Raw genomic sequence first — 24,928 nt, forward strand, 5'->3', positions numbered from 1 at the left:
TGAATACAAGGCTTGGTATTTGATTTGTTGTGAACCAACTTAGTCAGCGCATGGTGGAGCCTACCAAGCTTCACTGGAAAGCAACAAAACATATTCTTAGATACCTTAGAGGCACATCATACTTTGGTTTATGGCATAGGTAGACTGATGGAATGAAGCTCCAAGGATTCACTGATGCATATTGGGTAGGGAGTCCATTAGATAGGAAGAGCACATCGAGAGCAGTCTTCAGTGATGAGTCAACAACAATTTCTTGGTACGACATAAAATAAAGATTTGTGGAACTCAACTCAGCAGAGGTCGAGCATATGACTGCTAGTCAAGATGCATGCAAGGCTATTTGGATGAGGAAGATATTGGATGTTATCTTCAGTCAAGTGATGGAGCATACATTGATCCGATGTGACAATCAAAGTTGTATAAAACTCTCTAAAAATATAACGTTTCATGATAGGTCCAGGCATATAGACACCAAGTACCATCACTTGATAGATTGTGTGGAGAGGAGGATCTTTATGTTACAACACATTCCTATAGAGGAGCATATGCAAACACATTGGCAAAGGCTTTGTCAAGAGGAAAGTTTGAGTTCCACAGGAGCAATATTGGGGTTGTTCAGAATCCTTTTCTTGCAAAGAGTGAGTGTTAAATTTTAGCAAGAAAAGGCTTCATTTGACTTGTGCCTTAGTCAAATGAGGAAATTCGAATTCAACTTCAAGAAAGATTAATTGACATGCAGTTAGCATGTGCGAATTAACCAAATCACTCAGTTAAGTTAGTCAATTCAAGTTTGTGGGAAAGTAGTAGAGTTGTGTACACATTGATGGCTAAGTTCTAACTATCTAGTGGTCTTATCTTTAGTGTCTGATAATTGACTAAGATATAGTCTATAATAAAGTTAGTTAGGATTTCAATTGAGTATTGGAACTATTGTAAACTCAATTGAATCTCAGTTAACTAGTTAATTTACTAAAGTATCCCTAGTTATGCATGAAATTCAAATTTCTTAGAGAAGTTGGAGGTAAAGGAATATTGTAATCATTATTGTTTACTGGTGATATTACAAAGTTTATTTTATGAAGGTGAGTTATTTCCCTTGGGAAATGTGCATGAAAATAGGAGATTTCCCTATTATTTAGGATCTAAATTGCACAATGAAATAGGAGGAAGTAGGAAGGCCTACCGTGTCTAAGTATTGGGAAGAGCGGGCTCAGGAGAGAGATCAATATTGCAGTGCAGAGGGAGATTCAAGCATTGAAGTTGTCATTGTAATAGATCATTGTTCTCATATGATATAATACAAACAAAGGAGGGGTTTTTCCCAATTGGGTTCCCCAGTAAAAACTGTGTTCATGTGATTGAATGTTTATTATGTTTCTATTGTATGTTTTCCCTTCCATAGATTGAGTAGATGAAGTTTTGTCTCTTTTTATTTCAGTTTGAATTTATTATCAACTACAAAAATTTGAAATTTTCTACATGGTGTCAGAGCTATTGAAAACTACATATAAAACAGGTTCCTGATCATCTTTCAAAGAAATTTTGAATAACAAAGTTTGTGGTGTAGGTATTTCTTCGGTGTAGGAACAATGTATTTCAATGGATTGAGGCTTCAGTATGCATTGGAGGGAACTTTGAATTTTTGTGCTTTGAAAGATAGAATGGAAGTTGTGATGGATGACGATGGAGTATTAGAGTAAAAAAAACATATATTCCAAAACCAACAACATCAAATCAACAAAAACTGGCTCAGTGGAAGAATGTTACAACAAAATCTAGGAGGATTATCCTAGAGCGAGTTAGAGACCATGTGGTTTCAAATTTTCATGGAAAAGAGACTGCTTATGCAATGTGGAAAGCCCACACAAAGATATTCGAAAATAGCAGTGATGCTAGGAAGTTGGAATTAAAAGATAAGATCAGGGACATTAAAATGAGTAAAAATGAAACTATTGGTTAATACTTATCCAAATTCACTCAGGTGAGAAATGAAATTGGAGGATTTGGAGTGACTGTGCAACAATATGAACTTGTGAGCTTAATGTTGGCATTGATGTGTGATGAGGTCTTGCAGATGTATGGTTGATTGTCATTGATATCAACCTGGTTGCTTGGGCTGCAGGTGTGTTGGATGTGCATTTGTATAGGTGGCTTGTGTATGGATGATGTGTAGATGGTCCTTGTCTTGTCTACTATCTTGGACTATCTTGGATATGAAGGTTGAGGTGTAGATGGTCCTTGGTTGGATGATGGTGTGTTGCACTAGTTTGGAGGCCTTCCCATGATGATGGTCTTCATGATCATGTTGCTACATATTTACATTGGTGGCTTTTATAGAGTTTAAAGTTGAGGATTCGTGATGATTAGGTCTCTTTGGTCTCCTTGGTATCCTTAGTCTCCATATTCTTGGATTAGGTATCCTATGATAATGATGTTATAACTTGGGCTTGGATAGGATCTACACGTGTCTATGGATGTTTGAGATGGTTGTGTAGATGTTGGAGGATGTCTAACAAGTATTCGAGCTACATAATGATGGCAGGGATGTTGCTGAGAATTTTGTTAGGTAAAATGTTTAGTATGATTGTTGGTTAACATCCTATGTTAGAAATTATATATTATGGAGCAATGGAACACATAATATATTGCAGAAATATAAACACAGAAAACGCATAAAACAAGAGAGACACAGATATACGTGGTTCACCCAGTTTGGGCTACGTCCACCCCGAACAGCCAGTCCTTCCTTTCTATTATCCAGCAAAATGAAGAGACACAACCTACAGCAGATCCGCTGTAATATCCTCTGTTTTCTCTCACAGTCTCACCTCTCTATTTCCCGCTCACAGAATACACATCTATCACACAGCCTCAAATACAATGCCCTCATACAAAGAGAGGGGTTGCCTTCTAGGGCAAAAAACCCTAAACTAAACATAAGTTCTACTGTCAGATCATCCGCCTAATGAACGGCCCAGATTGACTAGAAATTACTATACTTTTACAAGGCAATTTTACAACTATTTTTAGCTTCGGGGGCGCTGCCCCCGAAACCCCCCGCCAGGGGGGGGGGCTCCCAAAGGTCGCAGCCACCCCTCCCTGGACCCCCCCTGCAACGAATATTTTACAGGCGGCGTTGCCGCCCCCATTTCGAACTGGGGTCCAATGTGGCGATACCTTTGAAAATAGAAGATAATCAGGCTCCACACCCAACATCCTAGTCAACCTAGTTTTCTTGATGATGATGACAGTGATGTGGCAGTGCTTTGGTGAAGTGTTGCAGAGTTTTGGAGGTGTGATCAGATGCTGGAGAAAGTGTCAAAGAAGTTGGCAAAGGTTCTGGACTGGAGATCTTTTAGTTTTCCTTGAGTTTCTCCCAGAAACTCCCATGAAGGCTCATACAAGTGACCAGAAGGCCCTAGTCGCTCCCTTGCAAGCCCGTGCAAGCGGTTATGGCTCCCATTCAAAATTAATCAGTGTTGTGCATGTGATTGAGCTGTCTCATGAGAATTTCTCCACATTTATCACGCTGCTCAGCTAATTTTGATGTTATAGAGAATCTCTTGATAAAACATTCTTAGCACTTGGTCGAAAAAGGTACTTAAGCTTCTAGAATGTGATTAAGGTTGAAAATATCAAAATTCTAGTGGAGCAAGTGATTGATTTGGTCAAGAAGCCTTCCTCAACCAAATCTGAAGCATGTGAACAAATGTTTTGAGTCTTCCATAACTTGTTGCATTTACTGAGTTAATCATCTTTGAAAATGTTAAATAGAAGAAGGCTTTGAGTTCATTTGGTTGGATGTGGTGAGAGTGTGAGAGTATGCTATTGTGAGAGCATTGTGAGTGAGTAAAGTATGCAACAACTGCTCACATATTTTATGTAGAGATAGATCAAAGATTTGTGAGTAAAAATCAAAGATAGAATTGAGAAGTAGATGCATAATTTTTGTGTTGATTGTGGTATAAATTTATGCAACTTGCTGTGTGTTTGAGAGAGGTGTTTGGTGTGTTGAATTAGTGAAGAAATTCCCTTCTCTAGGTGATATTTATGATTAAGATTTGATGAGCAGAATGTTAGAGCTATTAGGTTGCTCATGTTGAGCGAATTGAGATCCCAGTCTGAAAATATATGAAACATGGTTTACATGGAGGAAGTGAAGGTGTGTGGAGGCTTCAATATAGATAGTGATTGGATGATTCATAGTAGGAATAGTTTTCTCCATCCAATAGGAGTTGGATAGTCCAATGGTGGTTAGGTGAGGATAATTGGTCGTGGGAGCTTCCAGTGGATGGTAATCTGTTGGGTCCCTATAATACTAGTGATTACCCCATTACTATTGTAGTTATACCCCTTATTTATATTGTTGTGCCCCCATTACCCCCATATTGTTATTAATGTGCCCATAGAATCCCTCTATTGTTATTTTTGTGGCTTTATATTATTATTGTTAGGTCGGCTGGATTATATTGTGACTCCTTAGACTCCTATATATAGAAAGGAGGTTTTGTCATTTGTATCATCCAAGAATTGTTCATTTATGTAATGTAAAGGAGGTTGCCCCCTCGAAGAGGCTGAATTCTAAGGCGTGGATCTCTCTTTTCTATCTTTTTGTGAGCTGGTTTCATAACATTTGGTATCAGAGCTTTGGATTCTAGGGTTTCGCTGCTCCAAACAGGTCATCGTGGAATTTTCGCTATAACTTTTTTTCTGTGACGTTTCAGAAGTCGCAAAAAAAACCCATTTGAGAAGAAATCGCGCTGAACCTTGGGTCCGAATTTCAGAGCTTTTCGCGCGATATTTTCGGAGATATGATCTCAGGAAGTTGGTCTTTTTGCAGACTCCTGAATTACACTCAAAACAGGTGACCTGGGGAAAATCGTCATAACTTTCTTTCTGAGCATCAGATTGAAATTTCGTAAGAAGGTCACTGTGGGAGATTGGGCATAACTCTTTCTTCGAGAATCCAATTTGGTTCAGACTAGTGGCATTGGAAAGAGGACATAGAAGGCTACTACAGGTCACAATTTCAGAACTGGATGATTCGAAATTACAGAGATACATCAGATTCAATATCAGGCTTCTACAAAGTAAAAAAAGGTGTGTAGTTTTTTTTTTTATTTTTGCATAAGCTTGGTTTGAAGGAATTCAAAGGGCATAGTAAAGCATTATTATCGGTAACTGATGCCCCGAGGAAAGAAAATGCAAACACCTAGTAAGGAACCTGAAAGCTCTAGCATGACTCATGAAGAAGAGGAAGAAATGCAACATGATATATCAAAATTACAAGGACAAGTGCAACAACTGTCCCTTGCACAAAAGGGAACAAAATCTAAGATGGATGGTTTAAAGAATGATGTAGAAGCTAAGATGGATGGTTTAAAGAAAGGTGTAGAAGCTAAGATGGATTGTTTAAAGAACGGCGTAGAAGCTAAGATGATTGACGTGGAAGCTAAGATGGATGATTTGAAGATAGATTTGAAGACAGACATGGACGAATTGAAGATAAATATGAATAAGTTGCTACAAGAAATGGTCCTAAGGGTGAAAGGGTAGTAAAGGAAACTCATGATGAGAACAAAAGAAATGTTAATCATGATTCCATAGACTCTAATGTTGGATCGAAGAATCACCATATTCCAAAAATCGATATGAGGAAGTTTGATGGCAAGGATCCCGCCACATGGATATTACAGATGGAGCAATTCTTCGATCTCAATAATGTGCAAAACACACAAAAGGTACGTATGGCAACTTTATATTTGGAACCAAATCAGTTTGTATGGTATCAATGGCTTTGCTCTCGTAAACAATTTATCACTTGGGCAATTTTTACGGAAGAATTGATAGCACATTATGAGGATACAAAAAGCAACACTTTTTTTAGCCAATTGATAAGTCTCAAACAAAAGGGTTCAATAATGGAGCACATTGAGGAGTTCCAAAAATTGAACATAAGGGTAAAAGATATTCCAGAGGAGCATAGGATTGATGTGTTCATAGGGTCTTTAAAGGATAATATCCAACATGATGTTCGCCTTTGGGAACCTGATTCATTAGAGAAGGCATTCAGGTTAGCAAGAAAAATGGAAAGCAAAATTATGGCAACCAGGAAGCATACCACTCACAACTATAAAGACGGAAGTGTTGTTGCCCCTAGTCTTCCACAACCTATAAGGTTGACACCACAACAATTGGAAGAAAAAAGAGCAAAAGGGCTTTGTTACAGTTGTGATAGCAAATACACTAAAGGTCATAAGTGTGCTGAGAAGAAATTATTCTACATAGATTGTGAAGAGGAAGAAGAAAAGGAGCAAGAAAGGTCAAAAGAAGAGGATATATTCCAGGAACAAAGCCTAGATGAAGAAAAATAAATCCGACCATATCTTGTAATGCATTGGCGGGAATTACCACTCCTCAAACCATCAAGATAGAAGGACAAATCAAGAAGAAAAAGGTAATAGTGTTGATTGATTCAGGAAGCACCCACAATTTTATTCATTGTAGGGTAGCAAAAGAATTGAATTGCTTCCTATATCCAGCACCAGAGTGTCAAGTGATGATTGCAAATGGAGGAACAATAAATTGCTCTGGAAAGTGCCATAATATCAAGCTATCCATGGGAGAATATGTATTGACTAGCCCAATGCTTTCCATTCCAATGGGAGGTGCTGATGTTGTACTAGGAGTCCAATGGCTACAATCCTTGGGTACAATAGCTTTTAATTTTCAAGAACTTTTCATGAAATTTTCTGTGGAAGGAAAGGAAGTTGAATTAAGGGGTATTGCAGGGAAACCAGGAAAGATAATCAGCTCTAATGGTATGACAAAGCTTCTAAAAAAGGAGCAAAGAGGTGTAATTGCACAATTATGTTCGCTAGATGTTTCCACATTGGAATCATCTATTTCTCCAGATCTCCAAAAAGTCCTGGACAATCATTCCAAGGTATTTGAGACTCCCAAAGGTCTCCCACCTATGCGTGATCATGATCATGCTATTCATCTGATTCCAGGAAGTGTTCCTCCAAACATCAGGCCGTACAGATATCCCTATGTCCAAAAAAGTGAAATTGAACGTATGGTTGCAGAAATGCTAGAGGCTGGTATAATTCAACCGAGTCAAAGTTCTTTCTCTGCTCCAGTAGTATTGGTGCACAAGAAGGATGGATCATGGCGCATGTGTCCGGATTATAGGGAGCTCAACAAGCTCACTATTAAAGATAAGTTCCCCATTCCTGTCATTGATGAATTACTGGATGAATTGCATGGATCAATTTACTTCACCAAGTTGGATCTTCGTTCAGGATATCATCAAATCAGAATGAAGATTGAAGACATTCCGAAAACGACATTTAGAACTCATGAGGGTCATTATGAATTTTTGGTCATGCCTTTTGGCCTTACCAATGCACCTTCAACATTTCAAGGTTTGATGAATTCAATTTTCAAACCATTCCTTAGAAAATTTGTGTTAGTATTTTTTGATGATATACTAATCTACAGCAAGTCTTGGAAGGATCATGTTGAACATGTTGACAGGGTGCTACAACTATTGGAGGAGAAACAATTATATGCAAAAAGATCCAAATGTTTCTTTGGAGTCCAGGAGGTGGAATATTTGGGTCATATTGTATCTCATGAAGGAGTTAAGGTAGACCCTAGCAAAATTAAAGCCATTAAGGAATGGAAAATCCCCACATCCATAAAGCATCTGCGAGGATTTCTTGGGTTGACAGGGTATTATCGCAAGTTTGTTAAGAATTATGGGAGAATAGCAGCACCTCTAACAACATTATTGAAGAAAGATGCATTTTCATGGACTCCGGAAGCAACAAAGGCCTTTGAACATCTTAAAGAGGCAATGTGCCAAGCACCGGTCTTAGCTACACCGGACTTCACAAAAACCTTTATTGTGGAATGTGATGCTTCAGGAAATGGAATTGGTGTTGTTCTAATGCAAGATGAAAGACCCATTGCTTTTGAAAGTCGTCCAATCAAGGGAAAGTTTTTAAGCAAAGCTATTTATGAGAAGGAAATGTTGGCAATACTCCATGCACTTAAGAAATGGCGACCCTACCTAATGGGAAGACACTTCAAGGTAAAAACGGATCATGATAGCCTTAAATACTTTTTAGAACAAAGATTATCCTCTGAAGAGCAACAAAAGTGGGTCACAAAGATGTTGGGTTATGACTTTGAAATCATCTACAAAAAAGGGAAGCAAAATGTGGTGGCAGATGCACTCTCAAGAAAGGATGAGGATGTGGAAGCATTGTTGTGCGCCATTTCTATTATCCAACCAGATTGGATAAACGAAGCAAGGGAGGAATGGAAGAATGACGAAGAAGTGTGGGCACTTATTCGAAAGCTACAACAAGATTCCAGTACGTCTGATACATTTAGCTGGAAAAATGATTCGTTATGGTACAAAGATCGCTTATACCTCTGTAAGAATTCCCAGCTAAAACAAAAGATTCTTATGGAATTGCACACTTCTCCCTTAGGAGGGCACTCAGGATTTTTAAAAACTTACCACAGGGTTAAGAAGGAATTTTTTTGGGATGGCCTTAAATCAGATATTCAAAAGTTTGTGGCGGAATGTTTGGTTTGCCAACAAAATAAAGTTGAAACAATTAAGACACCGGGTCTATTACAACCTTTATCCATTCCAAGCCAACGTTGGGAGGAGGTTTCAATGGATTTTATCACAGGTTTACCCAAGTCTGAGGGAAAGAGTGTCATCATGGTGGTAGTTGACAGACTTACCAAGTATGCACACTTTTGTGCATTATCACATCCATTTAAAGCCAGTACAGTTTCTACTGCATTTATGGAAACAATTCAAAAGCTACATGGAAACCCAAAGATTATTGTAAGTGACAGAGATCCCATTTTCACTGGAAATTTTTGGACAGAATTATTTTCTTGTCTTGGTACTCAGTTAGCTCATAGCTCATCTTATCATCCTCAATCTGATGGGCAAACTGAGATAGTAAACAAATGTTTGGAAGGATATCTTCGTTGCTTTGTATCTGATAAACAGACACAATGGGTCAAATGGTTGCCTCTGGCTGAATGGTGGTATAACACTTCCTTCCATACAGCAACAAAAATGACCCCATTTATGGCACTTTATGGGTATCAACCACCATCCATCACATCATATTTAAGAGAAAATTCTAAGGTTCAGGCAGTGGAACATCACATCGAACATCAACAACAAGTCCTCCAACTCTTAAAGGATAACCTCGTGTTGGCACAAAATAGAATGAAACAACAGGCAGATCAACATCGCAGTGAAAGAAGTTTTGATGTAGGTGATTGGGTATTCCTACGGCTACAACCATATAAGCAAATGTCCCTCAAGCAAGCTAAGAAGGATAATAAATTATCACCAAAGTATTATGGTCCGTACAAGGTGTTGCAAAAGATTGGTACTATGGCATACAAATTGGAGCTTCCTGCAGCTTCTCGATTGCACCCAGTTTTCCATGTTTCATGTTTAAAGAAGGTTATAGGCGACAAGCTCCCAGTTCAAACAATATTGCCAGAACTTGACGAGGAAGGAAAAATTATATTGGAACCGGAAGCAGTCACAGAAACAAGAACTCGACAGCTACGAAATCGATCAATTTCAGAGTATCTTATCAAGTGGAAGAACTTATCCGCTGAAGATTCCACATGGGAGGATGAGAATTTTATGCAGAAGTATCCAGAACTACTCAAGCGTTGAGGACAACACTTTTTTGAAGGAGAGGGGCATGTTGGGTCCCTATAATACTAGTGATTACCCCATTACTATTGTAGTTATACCCCTTATTTATATTGTTGTGCCCCATTACCCCCATATTGTTATTTCTGTGCCCATAGAATCCCTCTATTGTTATTTTTGTGGCTTTATATTATTATTGTTAGGTCGGCTGGATTATATTGTGACTCCTTAGACTCCTATATATAGAAAGGAGGTTTTTTCATTTGTATCATCCAAGAATTGTTCATTTATGTAATGTAAAGGAGGTTGCCCCCTCGAAGAGGCTGAATTCTAAGGCGTGGATCTCTCTTTTCTATCTTTTTGTGAGCTGGTTTCATAACATAATCCGTAGATTTGTGAGAGAAAAAATGTTCCAAATTTATAGTTTCCAACATACTGTAGAGGAAGCCAAGTCTTCTGGCTTATGGTTGTAAGATATTACATGTAAAATTGTTCAACAAATTAATATAATATTTGAGCAGTGCAACAACAACAAGGTGGTTTTCTCTCGAAAGGGTTTCCACCAGAAATACTTGTGTTCTTGTGTGTGCATGCTTGTATTTATCACGTTTATTTCTCATGTTGTTATGATTTCCATTTATTGCTACTAATATGTTTGATGAGCTAACATTGTGAATGTGCATGGATAATATATTTCGAGGAAAAAGTTTTAAATCAATGAAAATTGATACAAGGGCCACCACTACTGATTGAACCCCCCCTCTCAGTAGTGAAAATATTTCAAATAATTAGCACTCCTTGGTCTTATAAAGTCCTAGCACAACTATCAGGATGCAGTTAATGGAAGAGAAATTCTCCTAGATTTGGAGAGACTTTGGTCAGACATGGTGCAGGAGGTGATTGGAAGAAACACTAGATATGGCGTCTTATCAAAAAATAATGAGGAAGGAAAAAATTTCTTTAGCTGGAAAAGGAAAAAAATCCAAAGGTAAGAAGGCCCAAGGCAAGGAAAAATCCAGCCAAAACCATGGCAAGAAGAAAGACCTCAGTGAAATTAAATGCTTTCAATTCCATGAGTATGGACATTATGCAACTAAGTGTCCACATAAGAAATCTAGTAAGAAACATACAACAACATCAGGAGGAGATGTTCTCACATCACAATTCAAATTGGATTTCACCCTCATTTCTTGTATGGAAAACATTAGAGGTAGTGTGTGGTACTTAGACTCTGTTGCTTCTTTTCATATGACATGAAATAAGGAGTTCTTCAACAACTTACAGGAGAACGACCTACAATTACACATAGAGCTTGGAGATGATGTAAGATTAGTACCAAAGGGATTGAAACTGTCACCTTTAAGAGGGATTCAAACTCCCGTTTTCATCTAAAGAATGTAATGTATGTGCTTGGTCTGAAGCAAAATCTAGTTTCTATAGCTATACTTGAAAATAAAGGATATGATGTGGTGTTTAGTAAAGGGAAGGCCTATATGAAGCATGTTTATTTTCGATAGGTTAAGCAGATTGGTGTTCGGATTAAAAATATATACAAGCTGGAGGTTGATGCATGTGCTTCATTGAGTAGCAAAGCAAAGCATATTTAGGCCTGAGATCTTGGAGAGCTCGAGCATAGGTGCATGGGACACCTACACCATGGAGCTTTGAAAATAATTAGGTAGATCACCAATGGTCTTCCAAAATGCACCCTTGATCAACATGATGTTTGTAAGGAATGCACTCTTGGAAAATATGTTAAATCCTCCTTCTAGGGTTGAGATAGCAGAGCTGGAGCCATCTTGGAGCGAGTTCACTCAGATGTGTGTGGACCATTTTCCACAATCTCAACTACAAAGCATAGGTATTATGTGATCTTCATAAATTATTTTTCCCACAAATGTTGGATCTATTTTATGAAGAAGAAATATGAGGCTTATTCAAAGTTTGTTGAATTTAATGCCTTTGTTAAAAATGAGACTAGAAAGAAAATTAAATCCTTGAGAAGTGATAATGGAGGAGATTATGTGTTTTCTTTCAAAGAATTATGTGCCAAGGAGGGTTTAGAAGGGATTTTATTTCACCCCACAACCCACAACAAAATGGGGTCGTAGAGATGAAAAATCGAAGTATTTTAGGAGTTGGCTGAGCAATGCTACATAACCAGGGGTTGCAACTATCCCTGTGGGAAGAATCTTGCAATATAGTTGTTTACTTGCAGAATAGGAGCCCTCACAAAATTCTTGGAATGATTACACCTGAAGAGGATTTCACTAGGAGGAAGCCAAATGTCTCCCACTTTCACATTTTTGGATCCATAGTCTATTGTCATGTCTCCAAAGATAGAAAGAAAAAGTTGGAGCCCACTACAGAGAGGGGGATCTTTGTGGGCTATTCTGAGACACCTCATATTTACCAGGTGTACATGCCCTCACTCAGGATGATTTTTATGAGGAGGGATGTGAGATTTGATGAGGAGAAAGCCATGAGGAGCTCTCTAGAGTGAGAGCTAAGCATACCACTAGAGGAGGAGCTTCTAGCTCCAAAGGAGGAGCCTTAGTCAGATCCACAAAGTTAGATCTTGCTCAAAGGAAAGAGGATATTCTAGGAGGATGATGTGGAGCAACCACATGTGGAGGAGTAGAGAGCAGTCCGAGTTGAGGCACACACTCACATAGTGCCTTCTAGATAAGGGAGGGAGAGGACCAAGATGGTCAACATGGTGGTGCAGGAAGCTCAAGAGTGTGAGGAAATCACCAGAAAAATATACCAAGAATATGACACTCATGTCAGAGTAGATTAAATATGAACCTTATTCTTTTGAATAGGTTATTTCCCAACAGGTGTGGGTAGATTCCATGGTGGAGGAGTATAACTCCATCACAAAGAACAATGTTTGCGAGGTGGTTCCTAGACCAGAGAACAATTTAGTTGTTGGTTCTAGGTGGTTGTATATGGTGAAACATGAAACTGATGGCAATGATGAGAAGTATAAGGCCATATTTGTGGCTAAAGGCTTCTCATTAGAGGAGGTGATTTATGATGAGGAGACATTTTCCCTTTTGGAAAGATACTCACCTATCAGGACCATACTTGCATTGGCAACATAGTTGGGCTAGAGGATCCACCAAATGGATGTTAAGACTTCCTTCCTCAATGGAGTGATTGAGGAAGATATCTAAATGAAGCAACTTGAGGGGTTCAAGACCTTTAGTAGGGAGACACATGTGTGTAGGCACAAGAGAGCCCTCTATGGTCTCAAGAAGGCAACTCATGCTTGGTATATTCTCATATATTATTATCTCAGTGGATTGGGCTTCACTAAGATTGAAGCAAGTTCCAATCTCTAGTACATTATGCTAGATGGCAGTCTAGTTATCTTAGTTCTCGTTGTGGATGCTTTGATACTGATAGGAGATGACATGTTGATCTAGTATTGTAAGGAAGACCTTGCAAGAGAGTTCGAGATGAAGCATATGGGTTTGATGCACTACTTCCTTAGGTTGGTGGTGTGGTGGGGAGATAGAGAGATATTTGTTGTACAGGGGAAGTACACCTCTAAAATCCTTCATAGATTCTACATACAGGATTGCAAACCATAGATACTCCTCTAGGTACTAACTGGAGGAAAGTGGATCCTTCTACAGGAGAGGCAGTAGATGGAACTATCTACAGATAGTTGGAGGGGTCCTTAATGTACTTGGTGAACACAAGGCCCAATATTTGCTTTGTTGTGAACTAGATTAGTCATTTCATGGTGGAACTTATGAAGCTTCACTAGAAAGCAACAAAAAATTTTCTTAGATACCTCGAAGGTACATCAGACTTTGGTTTATGGTACATGAATATTGATGGAATGAAGCATCAAGGATTCGGTGATGAATATTGGAAAGGGATCCCCTCATATAGGAAGAGCACATCGGGAGCAGTCTTAAGTGTTGGGTCAATAACAGTTTCTTGGTACAACAGGAAATAGAGATCGGTAGCATTCAACTCAATAGAGATCGAGTATATGGTTACTATACAAGCAACGTGAATGGATATTTGGATGAGGAAGATCCTTGTTGGTCTCTTCAGTGAGGGGATGGAGCCTAAATTTATTCACTATGACAGTTAAAGTTGTATACAAATCTCTAAAAATCCATTGTTTCATGATAGGTCCAAGAATATAGAAATATTTGCATGATGGATGAGCTAATAGATATTATGTGGGGGACACCACTACACATCAAGTTATGCAATTCAGATATTACTAGCCAACATTATTTAAATACGCAAATGCTTATGCTTGCAAGTGTCTCTTCTTTAAAAAATGTGTTAGCCAAGAAAGAAGGCCAGTTGCCGCTCCACAATTGATCACAGTCAAAGAACCCTTTAAACAATGGGGATTATATTTTATTGGAAATATTTTTCCTCGTTGAAGCAACACTAATACATTATAACTACTACATATTATTTTACTCGATTGGTAGAAGCCATTCTGCTCAAGCAAGTGAAAGACTAGGAAGTCATCCATTTTATCATTCAAAATATCATTATCAGGTTCGACGTTCCTACTTCACTGGTGTTTGATAATGTAATGCAATTTTCATCGTTGAAGTTATATGAGTTTGCATTAGAGAATAACATTGTTTTTAAACATTCATTGAATTACTATCCTCAAGGAAATGGTTTAGCAGAATTTATGAATAAGAATTTAATTCAAATCATAAAGAAAATAGTTTTGAATGAACAAAAGAATTGGCACAATGCTTTGACCAATGCTCTTTGGGCTAACCGAGTATCTCCAAAACCTTCTCTAAAAACCTCTCCCTACTTCCTTGTCTATGGTAAAGCAAAAATCCTAACCTCAAATCTCTACCTACCAACCCTGTATTTGTCTCAAGAGTTTACAGGTAGAGCTTGTTCAACCATTCAAAATAGGGTTAACATTCTTCTCAAGTTGGAAGAAGAAAGGAAAAAGACCCAATTTTTTTTTGTTGTCCATAAAAAGTGTATCAAGCATTGGTTTGATAAAAGGTCTATAGGGAGTAAATAATTTGGTGTGGGACACCTAGTCCTGAAGTGGGATAAATCCCACGAGGACAAAGGAAAGCACACTAAATCCCAATCATCGTGGATTGGTCCTTACATGCTACATGAAAAGCTTCATCCTCACACATATCATCTAAAATCCTTGTATGGGAAGATTAGGTCCCTTCTCATAAACATCGAAGACTTGAAGCAATATTTCCAGTATCATCCTTGGGCTGTGTTCCTTACCTATAGATAGTGATTTACTTTTTTTTTGTTCTTTTTCCTTTTCTATTCCATATCCTGTTGTTTCTATTTTCGTTGTTTGCAATGCATTTTAATGTTTTGATTCCATTACATAAAAAAGATTTGTTAGGTCCCTATAATACTAGTGTAACCCCTTATTGTTATCAGTGAAACCCCCTTATTATATTTTTGTGCCCATGTAGTCCCCATATTTTTATTATTGTGCCCCATAGAAGCCCACTATTGTTATTGTTGTGCCCTTACATTATTATTATTATGTCGGCTTTGATTCTATTATGACCCCTTAGACTACTATATATAGAAAGGATGTCTTGTCATTTGTATCATCCAAGAATTGTTCATTTGTGTAATGTAAAGGATGTTTCCCCCTCGAAGAGGCTGATTTCTAAGGTGTTGATCTATCTTTTCTATCTTTTTGTGAGTTGGTTTCATAACATTTGGTATCGGAGCTTTGTATTCTAGGGTTTCACTGCTCCAAACAAGTCATTGTGGAATTTTCGCTATACTTTTTTTGCTACAAAGTTTGAGAAGCTAAAAAAAAATCGATTTGAGCCGAAATCTTTTTGAACCTCAGGTCCGAAATTCAGATCTTGTCTTGCTATATTTTCAGAGATATGATCTGAGGAAGTTAGGGTTTTTGAAAGCTCTATAATTCCATCTAAAACATGTCGAATTTTCGCTATAATTTTGTTTCTACGAAGGTTAAGACTCTGAAATTCAAACCCATTTGAGCTAAAATATTGGTGATGCTCGGGCCTGAATTTCAGATCTTGTTTTGCTATATTTTCAGATATACAGTCCAAGACATTTAGGGTTTCTGTAGGCTCCCAAGTTAAATCCCAAACAGGTGACCTGGGAAAATCATCATAACTTTCGCTCAGAGAATAATATTGAAATTTTGTAAGAATATACAAAAAGAGGATGAAATATACTTTTCTGTGTGTTGTTTTCAAGTCCAAAGGTCGAAACAGAAACACATGGCACTTTGTACAAGTTCGCTCTACTGAAAAAGTATATAAGAAGGTCATCTTGGGAGATTGGGCATAACTCTTTCTTGGAGAGTCCAATATTGATGAGACTGGTAGGTTAGAAAGAGGACACAGAGAGATACCATAGGAAGCAATTTCAGAAATTGGAGATCCAGAATTATAGAGTTACAGTCGTTTCAATATTGAGCTCCTAAAATCAAGAAAAAGCGATATGAGGAAGTTTGATGGCAAGAATCAAGTAAATTGGATACTACAGATGGAGCAATATTTTGATCTACATGGTGTACAACTATTACAAAAGGTACATATTGCATCTTTATATTTAGAACTGAATCAATTTTTGTGGTATAAATGGCTTTGTTCTCGTAAACCACTTGTCACTTGGTCAATTTTCATGGAGGAAATGATAGCACATTATGAGGGTACAAAGAGCAACACCTTCTTTAGCCAAATGATAAATCTAAAACAAAAGGGTTCAAAGGTAGAGCACATTGAGGACTTCCAAAAATTGAATATAAGGGTAAATGATATTCCTAATAAGTAAAGGGTTGATGTCTTCATAGGGACTTTAAAGGATAAAATTCAACATGAGGTTCGTCTTTGGGAACCTGATTCATTAGAGAAGGCATTCAGGTTGGAAAGAAAAATTGAAAGAGGAATTATGGAAACAAGGAATCCTACCACTCACAACTATCAACATGGAAGTGTTTTTTCTCCTAACCTTCCACAAACTACAAGGTTTACACGACAACAATTGGAAGAAAAAAGAGAAAAAGGGATTTGTTATAGTTGTGATAGCAAATACACTAAAGGTCATAAGTGTGCTAAGAAGAAATTATTTTACATAGATTGTGAAGAGGAGGGAGAAAAGGATCAAGAAACATCAAAAGAAGAGGATATACACCAAGAACCAATCCCAAAGAAAGAAGAAATGAATCCAACCATATCTTGTAAAGCATTGGCAATAATTACCACTCCTCAAACTCTCAAGATAGAAGGACATATCGAGAAGAAAAAGGTTCAAGAAGTGAAAGATCACATTGAGGATCAAGAAATGAATATGGCCATATCTTGCAATGCATTGGCATGAATTACCACTCCTCAAACTCTTAATATAGAAGGATACATCAAGAAGAAAAAAGTTGAAGCAATGAAAGATCACATTGAGCATCAACAACAAGTTCTCCAACTTCTAAATGATAACCCCACTTTGGTGCAGAATAGAATGAAACAACAGGTAGATCAACATCACAACGAAAGAAGTTTTGATATAGGCGACCGGGTATTTTTATGAATACAACCATACAAACAAATGTCCCTCAAGCAAGCTAAGAAGGTGTTGATGCCTCGAAAATCGCTGCAACAACATTGGGGAAACCACCCGGTCCGGACCTTAGTACAGCTCCTTTTCCGTTTGGAATAGTGGCTCCGACTGGGGATGATGGGACCAGTTTCCCAGAAATATAGATAAATGGGATGGATGAGTGACTTATAGACTACTCTGGCGATAAGCGATGGACTAAAACTATCAGCAGGAATATAACAACTATAATCTATCCCGGGGAGTTATCGATTTCTAAAGTGTAGCGTTTGATGGTCTGTGCTTTGAGACAGGCATATAGATGACTCTATCTCTAAAGCATAGATATTAAATCATTAGGAACTGCTGTGCCTAAATAGTTAAGCAAAGCGATAACAGCGAAATTGCTACACTTTATCATTTATATCATTGTCACATGCATGTTTGAGAGAGAAAGCATATCATAAAACATCCAATAGTGGAATGAAATAACGATTTGCAGTTATAGCGCATACATATATTCAACGATAGCAAGAATAATAACACAACAATTTATATAAGAGGAAAGAAGGCAGATGCAGATAAAAGTACCATGTAAGCTGTTTAACAATCCAGTATATTAATCGCTATGTCGCAGTCCTTCCTTCAAACCAGAAAGCATTCCAAACAATAGACAATAGTGCGCAATTGCATAAAACAGCCTTCTCGTTAAATAAGAACTATTGGTCGAGTTTCACAAAAGAATAAAGACTGAAGCACAGTAGTGCAAACTTCAGCTTTTAAGTCTATTACAAAATTTTACGACCCTTTCCAAAACAATGAAAGGGTCTATAAATACTAATCTAATCTAAATATCTAAGAAACTGAAAAGCTACTAAAGCTGGTATCAATAACTTCTGATCCAATTTCGGCTGGCGATCTGGCAAGCGGGCGGGTGACTCATCAAGTCGGTTCCTTTCCTTTGAATCTGAGCTGATTAATTGCAAGCATCGGCTCAACTTCCGGAGGTTTGTTGAGGCGTGAAGTGAGCTGTGCGGCATATGTGGCATCTTGGAGTTCAGGAATTATATACCCGATTGCGTCTGTAAGGCACTTTAGGGCAGATCTCTGTGTATGCGGCTTAATTAAAAAGAGCCAACATGCCTCTAAGGATAGGCTTTTTACTCCCGCGATTAATTTTCCTTTTTCTTCTAACACAGGGTAGCATGTCTGCTGTAATGCATTTGCCATAGTCATCTTTCCCGGTGTACATTTAGAAATCATATTGGCCAGGTAAAGAGTGTTATTGACTAGATCCACTAGATTGCTGGCGGTTGATTTACACCGTGAAGCCGCCCTTTCTGCTTTCATCATTTGAGTATGCCATTCAGTGAAAAGTATATTTCTCTCTGTTTCCATAATCCTGGGCAATTTTGCTGCTTTTCCCAAATCGGTATCTTGCCATTCAATATATGCAGCAATGTCCTCATCTGCTTGATCCAGTTCAGCTCTGGCCTTTTCTACCCGCTGATTCACTGCTGTAGTTAGCTCACAAAGGGGCTCAGCTCGATCGATCTGTTGGCATAAGAGTCTAAGCTGGGCTATCAATGCATTGTTTATTAATAGTGCCTCCGACTTAAATTCTTTCACATGCGATGTTCCCTTCATTTTTTCCAACTGTGATGACATTTGGGCGATTTGCTCATCCTTGGTCTTTATCATTTGTTCATTCGCCATTCACAAATCCTCCAATGCCTTTGACAATTCTTCTTTTTTCTGGATTGCATCCTGATCGATCCTTTGCCTTTCTGCTTGCAATTCCTGAGTCAGCTGATCATTTTCTTGCTGTTTTGCCAGCAATTGTTCTTCTGCCTGTATTGTCCTTTGCCTTGCCTCAACTAATTCTGCCTGCAGCGCAGAGATTTCTTGGTCCTTATTTTTTAATAGGAGGCTCACCTCCGATGCTTTGTCAATTGTTGCCGCTGAGTAAGCGCCTGCATACTGTGATAGCTTTGTTAAGTCATCGGAGGGATCCAATTCCTCCTTCCATACTACCTTACCCGTGACCGTTGGTTCGGGGAAGATAGAAGGTTGATCAATCCTTCGTCTCTTCCTTGACCGACTTACAACTGCCCTATGTTTTGGGCTGTAGAAAACATCCAATGGCGGAATGTCTTCTATCTGTAGAATAACCTGGTCGGAGGGGTCTTTTGGGATAACTTCAACTTCCTTTGAACTTGGTGGGCCGCTGGTTCCACTTAGAACCGGAGGAGAGGTAACATCCTGCGTATCGTTTGTCTTAGAATTATCCCCATCTTTTGAACATTCCAATCCACAGATGATGGAATGAAATTGTTGCCATTCTTGTAATAAACTGGGGTCTGTAGTAGTGTCCACATTGACATCAGTGGTTTGCTTCTGCTGCTCTTTCTCCTGCTCTAACCTCTGCTTCTCTTCTAATTCTTTTCTTTGTTTTTCTTCTTGCTCCCTTTTCTGCCTATCTGCCAGTTCTTTCTTTTGTTTCTCCTCTTCTTCTTTCTTCATCCGTTCCTCTATCTCTTTCTGCTTTCTCTGTTCTTGATCCTTCTTCTGCCTCTCAGCTTGCTCTTTTCCTTGCTTTTCTGCCTGCAGCTCCTTTTGCCTTTCCTCCTGTTGTTTCTTTTGTTCCTTAGTTATAACAGGAGGTTGGCTCGTTTGTTGCCGATCAGGCTCGCTTGAGGAAGATGCTGGGGTTGTTGCCAATAAATCTAGAGGCAGAGTTTGCAACCTCTGCTCTCTAAGTTTATTGAACTCAGTTAAATTCTCATCTTTGTATTTCATCCTGGCAAGCTGTTTGGTTTGGCTTATTGTATCGGTACCTACGAACAGGTCATCAAACTCATCCTCGTGATGGTCAACTTTTGTTAATTTGGCCTGTTCTAGGGCAGTGTAAGCCCTTTGGTTTGGATCATAGAGTCTGCTTGGGATAGTGGCTAGGGATAAAGCTTGCATCTTTGTTGCCTCCTTTTCTGCATGCTTCAGATCATGCAGCGTATAAACACCAATCCTCAAGGGAAAAGGGGGCCAACCCCTCTTCTTCTCTTTCTTCAGAGTTTGGGTTACACTCTCGGCCATAATTTGGTAGGAGATCTCTCGGGCTAACAGTTTGTCTGGAACATATAACGGAAGAACATGCGGCTTGGCCTGGCTCCCGAAAACCCTAATATAGGTAAAATTCTCCTCTCCAAACCAACTTGCTACAGCTGGTAAGTCGAAGGAAGCTTCATAGGAAATCCTTGGAATGGGTTTATCAAAAATGGAATAGTAAATGGGCACCATCAAACCATTACAGATTTGGTACAGATGGTCTTTATAAGAAGACTTCCACAATTTTTGATAATATATATGGATGGGTGAAGGGTCCTGTACAGTCCACCTCCACCCTAGAACAGGAAATTCAGAATTGAAACAAAGAACGTCCATGATATATGCACTATAGTAGAACGGGGGCATTTTCCTCTCTGTAACAACAGTCTTAAATCTAAAATCTCGAACAGCCACTGCTAATTTATCTAAAAGAATAGTAGCCCAATCCATAATCCAACCATTTACTGTTGCCTCCATTAGAGGAACCATTTCAATGGTAAAATTGGCAGAATCATGCAAACCCCACAGTCTACACATCATAATCCCCGCATAACAATAAGGAGAAGCTAAAGAATCTACCGAGTACTTACCGGAGGATTCGTGCTTGTGTTTGTTGGGATTTTGCCTCCAATCCTTGATAGGTTCAAATTCGACCTCGTTCTCGCTTGCAAACTTCTCCAAAAAGGCCTTGTTATATACTTTCTCTGGCTCGGGCAAATGATACATTTGCCTTAGGTCTTCTGGCCTGAATGACCCGAAGATCCTCCCATCTCTGGTTTTAAAAATTCTGTCTGTGATGAGAATTTCTTCAATTGCCCATCGCACAATGTCAGTATAAGGAAGAATTTGTTCTCTGGCCGCTATCCTATGCAGGAAAGAGTCGGCTAGATCCTTGAGAGTTAAATCAGACCTCTTGGTCAAGTCCACAGTAGCTTCTTCCACCATCTTTTCTGGTTTCTCAGCTTCAATTAAGTTATAAGTGCCTGACCAAGTAGCTTTGGTGAGCCCTGTGCAAGTGGTATCAGAAATTAATCCCTTCTTCTTATTCGCGGCTACTTGTGCTGCTGTTGGTGTTGAGGAAGCACCTGCAGCTTTCTTGGACTTCTTTCCCATCATCTCAGGCCTGGTTTCTGCGAATGAATTTTGCACAAAGAAGAAATTGGGCGTAATATACAGAGATGGCAATAAAAACTCTTAAGTGAAACAACACATACGAATAGAAGCGTAACTGAAGGATTTAGCTTTTAACATGGGCGCGGATCCAATTTGTAAAAAGATTTTAGGACATAATTCCTATTAATTGGCCGTTTTTAATCCGCCATTCCTTAAATGCTCCTAATATCGTTATTTGGGTGAGTGAACCTTTTAAGCATGCCGATGGACGTTTTGGCGATTGAGCATAGATGGAGGCCTGCGTGAAAGATAAAGCCTTTATTACAATTGAATTGCGCCATCCCATCACTTAACGGCTCTTTGTTGAAAACCGCGCTTTATCGGGTCGCAATCGGGGTGTGATAAGCGTGTTTTAATGGCGTGCTTTGAATATCAGCGATCGTCGAAAAGCTTTGGGCGCAATAAGATTTGGGTGCGATTACCGCCGATGTCCGATTCCTGATTTCACATCGCATCGGGACAAGCCTTTGGGAACATTACCACTGCTGAAGCACTTCACCGATCGCCGAATGCGCATCGCGTCGGATCTTTTGGCATGGTCGATATAAAACATATATGGGGAATTGCCGATCGCCGAATTCGCATCAACGGAAACGTTTGGGTGCTTAATTACAATCCATATGTCATTGCGATATGCGATCTTGCGATCGCTTTATCGCAGTGACCAATTATTCATAATTTCTTTTTAAGGGTTTGCCCCGAAGGTTTTCTAAAGTGCATTTATTTATTTATTGGATTTATTGGATGACAAGAGCATTGATACCAATTCAAAATTAAAAGGGACCCATTTCATACATTAATGTTTGAAATATAAATGATATGAAATGGGGGGGTTGTTGTATGGCACAACAATTGGCGATTCGCTGGAAGAACCAGTTATCTCTGGAACTAATGAAAACACTTAAACTTTTTAACATAAAATCTCAATCAGGAAGGGAAAATTTCTAATATAACTAGATATCTATTCATTCTGAATAAAGTAGAATTCTTTTGTTGACTTCCTCTTTTTTGTAAAGAAAATAAATGCTTTCTAAGTTTTAAAATACGTCTTTGATGGTTTATAATGATAAACTAGAAAACTTTTCTCAACTCAGCTTTTTAAAATAAACCCTTTTGTCATAGGTAGAGCCTCTGCTGCCAGCAAACGTTTATAGTCTCGGCAGGGTTACCTTTTTAACCATGCTATTGTCCATTGTTCCATTCACTTAAGAGTGTGACTAAACAGAATGAATTCAAAACCTATTTTCATATTTTGTACTTCATTTCCTTTTTTGTTTAAGATAAAAGCCATTGTCCTGGTTTGGTGGCCAGCTGTTGACAATGCCATTCACTGGTAGTAATTTAACTGATCAAGCTGGCTCGTGATGAGACCCCTTGTCTTGTAATTTCAAGTCATTACCCTGTTTGGTATGCAGTTTTGGTAATGTCAGTTAAATTATTTTCCTATGACCATGGAAAGCAGGCTTGTAATAAGACCTCTTATCTTTAATCTTTTATATTTTAGAATTACACTCTGAGTAACCATAAACTTTAGTGAACGAGATGAACAATTTTCTCCTCAAGAGTAAATGGATGACAGGTTAAGAGTTAAAGATGCTGAAGATGGATTAGCTTCTATCTTAATATAGATAACCTTTTGAGACCAATTTTGAAAACCCAACATGACTCATAGAACTTTTATGTTTTGGGAGGAGTTTACAAAAGATAGACTGCGATTTCAGAATACAGAGATATGTAATTTCCCAGAAATTATCCCTCTTGGTTAAGAGTTCTATTATTCAAAAGCAAATATTGATAGTACTCCAGTGAGATAACTTTTCAAATATAGCAAAAGGTCAATGGAAGTTATCTTACAACCTTATTTTCTACAAATCCTACAAACTATAAAAATCTATGAATCTAAAAGGAGAAGGGGTTACCTCCTCAATTAAAGAATTTCTTCAAGATCAGACCATTAACAGGGAGAGAATCTCTCAACCCTGATAAATCTTGCAGTATAAAGGTTGAATGGCCTATCTTTTCACAGATCTGAAATGGTCCAAGCCACAGTTTCTGGAACTTGGAGTGTTTACCTTTGTCTTCATGGGCTTTGTCCCATTTCAGAACTAAATCGCCAACTTGGAATTGTTTTGAACCGGATGAGACTAGATCAAATGCTGCTTTGATGACTTGCTGGTGCTTGGCATGAATAACCTTAGCTTTTTCTCTTTCTTCTTCTAATTTCAGAATTTGATCATATCTAAACTGGATAGAAGAAGAAGGAGTCTCCTCAATAAACTGCACTAGGGCTAAAGAAGGAAGAACAAGATTGGTTGGTAGTATTGCTTCTTTTCCATATACAAGATTGAACGGAGAGGTTCCTATGGAAGCTTTCTGTGTTATCCTATCAGCCCATAATGCAAATACTAAGGATTTGTGCTAGTTCCTATGATTCTCTTCAATTGTTCGCTTAATAATTTTGATCAAATTCTTATTAGTTGACTCTGCTAGACCATTACCCTGAGGATAGTAATTAACAGAATATTTTAATTTAAACCCTCTTTTAATAGCGAAATCAAACATGGCATTGCCTGAGAAATAAGAAGCATTGTAAAAAACAAGAGCGTTTGGGACACCAAACCTGGTAATGATGAATTGATCTATGAATTCAATGATGGCTTCAGAATTTGCTGTCTTTAAAGGGATTGCCTCAACCCACTTTGTAAAGTAATCGGTAGCAGTAAGAATGTACTTGTGCTGTTTGGAAGAAGGTGGATTAATCTCCCCAATGATGTCCAATCCCCATTGCTCAAAAGGCTGTTCAATGTTGACTGGTTGCAAAGGGAAAGCCGGTTTACGTTGTCTTCCGCTAGCAGTTTGACAATTCAGACATTTCCTTACGTATTCATGAGCATCTTTAAACAAAGTAGGCCAATAGTAACCAGCATGAATAATTTTATGAGCTGTTGTGTCAGCTCCAAAATGTCCTCCTGCTGGTCCATCATGTAATTCCTGCAAAACCTTTTGGGCTTCAGGTTTCTCAAGGCATCTTAATAGAACATAATCATAATTTTTCTTAAAAAGCACATCATCAATAATTGTGAAATTCTTTGATTTTAACCTAATGGCCCTTTTATTTTTGTAAGATAAATTTGGAGGAGCATAACCGTTCTTCAAATAAAATATTAAATCTGCATATTGAGATTCAGAATCAGTGACACTTATCTGATTGATTGATTCAGTCTGATCCATATCGCTTGATTCAGGAATGTTTGATGCTCCTGCCAATATCCTGCAAAAACCTTGACCTCTAACAATCTTTGCTGGCTTTATTTCTAAGTCATACTCTTGAAGCGCTGTGACCCAATTTGCCCTTTTCTCACCCAACTCTTT

This window comes from Pinus tabuliformis, chromosome 5_2 (genome assembly GCF_031772625.1).
Source record: "Pinus tabuliformis cultivar Carrire ecotype Pingquan chromosome 5_2, CPIR1, whole genome shotgun sequence".
Taxonomy (NCBI): domain Eukaryota; kingdom Viridiplantae; phylum Streptophyta; class Pinopsida; order Pinales; family Pinaceae; genus Pinus; species Pinus tabuliformis.